Source organism: Penaeus chinensis, chromosome 27 (genome assembly GCF_019202785.1).
Source record: "Penaeus chinensis breed Huanghai No. 1 chromosome 27, ASM1920278v2, whole genome shotgun sequence".
Lineage (NCBI taxonomy): Eukaryota > Metazoa > Arthropoda > Malacostraca > Decapoda > Penaeidae > Penaeus > Penaeus chinensis.
This window is the reverse complement of record NC_061845.1, coordinates 20,014,342-20,021,839: the sequence shown is the minus strand read 5'-3', so window position 1 is coordinate 20,021,839 and position 7,498 is coordinate 20,014,342.

The window sequence follows — 7,498 nt, the reverse complement described above, 5'->3', positions numbered from 1 at the left end:
ACAACAAGGACATGTCAGACTGTGAAAATGACAATGGAGTGGTACTACAATATTCCAATGTAAGTCCTACACTAATTTTGTCAACATTAGCTTCCATAGACATGACCTCCCCAATGAAGAGTATATTTGTGGAGTGTCCTGACCTGTTCGAAAATATCGACCTCTTCCTCGTCAGTGTCAAAAATGTTGGTGTTTAGGCCACCCAGCTCCACAGCCCACTGCCCTTTATGTGCCCAACCTGGTTATGGCCCTTCAAATTGCTCTGCTCAGTCACACATGTGTGCCCATTATGGTGGCTCCCATAATGTATTTTATTGGTGCTGCCCTGCCTACAAGCTTGAATCTGAGGTAGCAGTTCTCAGATTCAAACTAGACCTCACTCTGCGTTAGGCCAGACAAGAAGCACGCTGATAAGGTTTTTCTCTTTCTACCTATTCAAAACTGTATTTTGCTCCCCTCCCTTCCCATCTTCTCAAGAAGTCTCAGCATCTCCCCCAGTATCTCTTCCCTTTACCCTGTACCAACTTATCTCTACTACCTCCCTCCCCTAGTCAAATTCCTTTTCCAGTCTAAATCCGGATTCTCCAGTCACTACTACTTCCCTGGTGCCCTCCTTCCCCCACATCCTGGATACTCTACCTATCACACCAGACAATCTAAATTTACCTCTCCATCATCTCCCTCCTCCTCTCCTACACCCTCCTGTCCCTCTGCTCCTCAGACATCTATTCCCTCTTCTCCTCCCCATAAGTAAACCTTTGTTTCTCAGACCTCCCCACCCAACTCCCCTCCAGAAACTCTTGAAGACATCCAATAGTTCATAAACCTGACTTAAGAGAACGATTCACTTCCTCATTTACCCTCTAATCCTTTTATTCGCTCTACATTCAAAGTATCTGCTGATATCCATCCTCTTCCTCAAGTTCTCCCTACCCCTCTTCTTCCCACTCACCCGAAAAATACCCCGTCCTCTCCTCCTCCATGTGCATCACCAATCCCTCTTCCTTTCCCATTATCCTTAGCACCCCCACTTAGATACTCACGTGACTCCATTATGTTACAACAATTCTATCTGATACTTCACCACCTTCCCATGATCTCTGATTTCATTTTTAGGATTTTTCTCCTACTTCTACAACTATCGTTTCTTACTGTATTACCATTTGATTGTTTCATAATAGCTCTTTTGTAGTTCCCTTATACAGTATTACTCTTCCTTCCTCAGATACATACTCTCCATTTGATCTGATCGGCCAATACCTTTATCCCCACCTCCTTTTATATTGTTTGTAACGGCTGACTCTGACTCGTCATCTAAGTCCTTGCTGAGTCAATGATTCTCTACTGGATTTCGATGTTTATGTCCAATGGCTTACACAAATCATGTTTATATACAAGGTATACTGCCGCGATAGTCCAGTGGTTAGAGCACTGGACTCCGACCCTCGTGGTCCTGAGTTCAATTCCCCTTCGTGGCGGTCGTAAAAATGCCTGCGCTCCGACTGCTGGCTCGAGTCCGATCTCACGTCAAGAAAACGACATATACGCAGGTGTCGTAGGGGAAGAGAGATGGTGAACTCTCCAATCACCCGAAGGAAGGCAACGGGAACCACCTTCGACACTCCCTTGTACAACCATGAAATTAAACATGGTCGCCAACGTCAGGCTCTGATACGGCACAGAAAAAAAATATATATATTGCTTGGCAACCTACTCACGCCTCGAGGCGCCTTAGATTTGCCTCAAGGGTGACCCAACTTTGGCTGGAACTGATTGACTGGACATTTCGTTCTCGCGTGCGCTGTCCTTGGTATATCTTCATGGCTGCTCGTCCTTGTCGTCTTCGTCGTCCTGGTATTTGGTAAATTCGTCCGTCCTCGACATCCACACGTCCTCGAAGGTCTCGTATAGGCCCTCCTTGACTTCGTATCCGTCCTAACTTGGCGGCGTACGAGCCCAAGCCTTGCAGATCTCGTCCAGGTCCTTCTCGACTGCGTGCTCGTCCAGACGTCCTCGTAATCTTCGTCTGGATCTCAGGGTGGCTGATACATGCGCTGACGAGCTCAGGTAGAAGGGTGGTTATTTATATTGAATTGCAGATTGTTTTTTTGTTCGATTTTACGTTATTTTCGTGTGTTTTTTTTTTTTTTTTTAAATTTTGTTTTACTTTCACAAGATAAGAAGAAAATAGGAGAGGGAGACGCCAGTAGCGATCCGCAAGGACCTGGCTTGAATTACCAACCGTCTCTGATAGATATGAGAGTAAATAAGGGGAACGACAACGGCAATCCGCAAGGATTTACTTGTACCAATTGATGTAACACAGAGAAGAAATGTGTGTAAAATAAGAAATCGTGTACTAGTCACTCGTCACGACTGACAAAATCGCGGGCAAAACAGATACGCCATAGATCTTTACGCCTGCAACTACGACAGCAGCAAACCCTATTAATGAAAGATTTCAGTGTTTTTTGTTCTGCATGGATGAGCGAGTGAGTGTGTGTGTGCGTGTGTGAGCGACAGGGAGCGTCAGTGAGAATGAAAGCGAGAGTGACCTCACACAGCGGAAATGTATGCCAAACATGGAGATTAACGTTCATTTTACCAACAATGCGATAAACTATCAATGGAATTAATACAAAATCATTTCAACTACTACATTGAATTCAACATTTAATGATATGCGACAGAATGACGCACTAATGAACGGTGACGTGAAAAATATTGGCAAGCTTTCTCGCAAGCGAATCTTCTCGGGGTCAGCAAATCTCCCGAGGTAGCCAGGTCTAACTGCGCATGCAGACTTCATCGACGGGGGTCTATACCCCAACAATACCGTACTATACGAAGCGAAACGAGCCGAGAAAATGTATAAAAACCCACTCTTTTCTGTGAATCTGTGATAGGCGCTCGTGACATGCCCTACGGGTATCTATCACGAATCACACGATCGCTTGGGATTTAACCAAACATGCCAGCGATTTCTAGAGGGTGAGAAAGGTGTGATTAATAAGCGAATAACGATTCAGCTTAAACCTTAGTCCTACATTATTTAACGGATGTAACTGCGGATCACACCGAATCAAAAGTTGCCAATCGAACAAATAACGCAACCCCGGGTTATATCAGGCATCCCTGTGCACTCTGATATGGGGAATATACTAACGCTATGATCAAAATAATGATTGTATATAAAATCGCGTTACAAGCTCCGCTCCAGCGCCGATAGAACGTGTCACCAAATGAGCAATGCAACGATGCTACGCGTATTCCATCGTGCAACAATTACAATCAATTACCAATTAATGGGATCAGCGAGCTGTCTCTCAAGCCATTTCACATGTCGATCGACCGGAAGTGAGAGACAGTGAAGTCAGGTCACCCAGCTGCCTAGCTGGGTTCCCTGATTAATGACTCACACCGAGGTTAGGTCAAGACGGGAAATGCGAGATGAGAATAGAAATAAATGAAATGATATTCGTGATAACGATAAAATCACGAACGCGTATAATTCGTTGTAGTTGAAACAATATAAATCTCTAATAGCGAGAAAAAATGATGAAATACTTAATAAATGAACGATATTCATGTTTGTTGATAACATACCGTGATCACACAGTAATGCAATCTAAGGTAAACGCTGAGTGCGGGGTCGCGTGGTGCTGCCCTCCATCCCTGAGGAGGTCAGAAGCTAGACCTGGTCAAGTTGGCTGCTTGAGGAACGACTGAGAGGTCAAACAAAGTCAGATAAGCTCGTCATCTAAGTTCTCGCTGAGTCGATGGTTCTCTACTGAATTTCGAGCCACGTGGTCTATGTTCAATGGCTTACACAAATCGTGTTTATGTACACGTTATAGACTGTATTCCATTTGCTCCCCCTCTACACCCTTTTCACTAACATTCTGTCCTACAGTGCTCTACAACCTTTGACATCTAATTCATCTTATCCTGATCGTTAACTCATTTCCACCCTTTTCGCCACAATACTTTACCATAGTGTTATATGATGTTTGATGTCCTGTACATTTACTTCTTATTACCATTAACCATCAAAAATAATAATAGACTGTTTTAGTTGATCACATTTCATATTATATCTTTAAGCAGTTTACATTCTGTCCAATACAAGAACCATCGTGCTAAGGAAGGATATACAAAGATGTTTTTCTCTTGTACATATTTATTTTTTTATTTATGTGGTATACCTGAAAACAATTGTAATGGCATAAGGCCATTGTACAATACCCGTATAAAGTGCAGGCACTTGCGCATGTACATGTAAACCATGGAAACGGAACTCTCCCTTGCATGGTATAAGGTTATGTGAGAGAGGAACCTAAAAGAGGCCACCCGTGAGGCGGGAGGCTTCAAGCTTAGGGGCAAGGAAAATGAGGGCCCCGTTCGTTCCTCGAAAAAGGGGGTGAGCGGACCGAGCTGAAGGCTCAGAACCCACACGGCCTCACAAGCTAAGTAACACCGGAGATGCAGGCCTCCCAGGAGCGTGACCAAGATGCATGATAAAAATACAAAATCTAAAATGAACAAAAAAAATTATATGATAATAAAGATAATATTAATTATTATGTGAGAATTATATGATTATGTTATATTGATTATGTAATTATATTATATCAATTATATCATTATATTATATCAATTATATCATTATATTATATCAATTATATCATTATATTATATCAATTATAACATTATATTATATCAATTATATCATTATATTATATCAATTATATCATTATATTATATCAATTATATAATTATATTATATCAATTATATAATTATATCAATTAAATAATTATATTATATCAATTATATAATTATATTATATCAATTATATAATTATATTATATCAATTATATAATTATATTATATCAATTAAAGAATTATATTATATCAATTATAGAATTATATTATATCAATTATAGAATTATATTATATCAATTATAGAATTATATTATATCAATTATAGAATTATATTATATCAATTATAGAATTATATTATATCAATTATAGAATTATATTATATCAATTATGTAATTATATCAATTATAGAATTATATTACATCAATTATATAAATTTATCATATCAATGATATAATTTTATCATATCAATTATATAATTATATTATATCAATTATATAATCATATTATTTCAATTATATGATAATATAATATCAATTATATAATTATATTATTTAAATTAAATGATGATAATAATAATATTGATAATGATTATATGCTAGTAATAATAATAATATTTATATGATATTGATGATATTATCATAATAATAATAATAATAATAATAATAATAATAATGATAATTATAGTAATAATGATAATAATGATAATAATAATAATATTAATAACTATTTGATAATAGTATGATGATAATAATAATAATAATGACAATAATATGATAATAATAATAATTATTATTATTATATGATAATAATAATAATAATAATAATATAATAATAACAATACCACTTATATGATAATAATGATTATATGAAAATAATAATAATAATATGATAAAGATGATAATAATTATATGACAATAATATTCATTATTATTATTATTATTATCAATAATTATATGATAATGATAATAATAATCATTATTATTATTATTATCATTATTAATTATATGATAATAATAACAATTTGATAATAATGACTATCTGATAATAATAATGATATTATATAATGAAAATGATAATAATACTTATATTATTAAAACGATAATAATAGGGGGGGGGGGGGGAGGAAGAAGTAGAGGTAGGGCAAAAAGAGGACGGGGAGAGGAGACACATGAGACGAGGGAAAGGGGTTGAGGGAATTATATGATAATATTAATAATAATTATATGATAATAAGATTTATAGGGTAATAGTAATATGATAATAATGATAATGATAATAATAATAATAATAATAATAATAATAATAATAATAATAATAATATGATAATGATAATAATACTATTAATATAATAATAACGATAATAATAATAAAAATAATAATGACAATAATATGACAATAATTATAATGATAATATGATGATAATAACATGATGATGATAATATGATGATAATAATAATAATAATAATAATAATAATAATAACTAATAATATGATGATAAAAATAATTATTATATGATAATAATAACAAAAATAATTATATGATAATATTAATAATACGAAAATAATAATATTAATAATAATGATAACAATATGATATTAATAATAATAATATGAAAATAGTAATAGTAATAAAAATATGATAATATTAATAATAATAATTATATGATAGTAATAATAATATGATAATAATATGATAAAAAAAAATAATAATATGATAATAATAATATAATAATAATAATAATAATAATAATAATAATAATAATAATAATAATAATAATAATAATAATAATATGATAATAATAATAATAATAATATAATACTAATAATTATAATAAGTATATGAAAATAATATATATATATGATAATAATATGATGATGATGATGATAATAATAGTAATAATGATATGACAATATTAATAATGATAATTATATGATATTGATAATAATAATATGATGATAATAACAATGATAATAATTATATGATAATAATAATTATATTATAATAATAATAAAATTAATATGATAACGATAATGATAATAACAATTATATGATAATAATTATATGACAATAATAATTATATGATAATAATAATAATAATAATAATAATAATATGATAATAATAATAGTAATAATAATGATACGAAAATAATAATAATAGAATGATAATTATAAAAACAATAATAATTATATGATAATAAGGATAATAATCATTATATGATGATAATAATATGATTATAATAACAATACTAATAATATGATAATAAAAATGATAACAATTATATGACCATAATAATAATAATAATGATAATAATAATAGTAATAATAATAACAATAATTACATGATATGAATAATAATAATAATAAGAAGAAGAAGATTATTATAATATCAATTATGTAATAATGATAATAATAATAACTATAATAATAATAAATAATAATAATAATGATGATTACATGAGAATAATAATAATGATGATAATCATAACAATATTAATAATTATAATAACAATAATAATAAGTAGATTCATATGAGAATAATAATAATAATAATTACTCGACAATAATAATAATAAAGTTAATAATGATAATAATATTAATAATAATAATTACATGATAGTAATGATTATAATAATAATAATAATAATATGATAATAATAATAATAATAATAATTACATGATAGTAATGATTATAATAATAATAATAATAATATGATAATAATAATAATAATAATAATCACATAATAATAATAATGATAATAGTAATAAAATAAATACATGATAATAATGATTACATGATAATGGTAATAATACAAATAAATATAGTTCAATTATAAT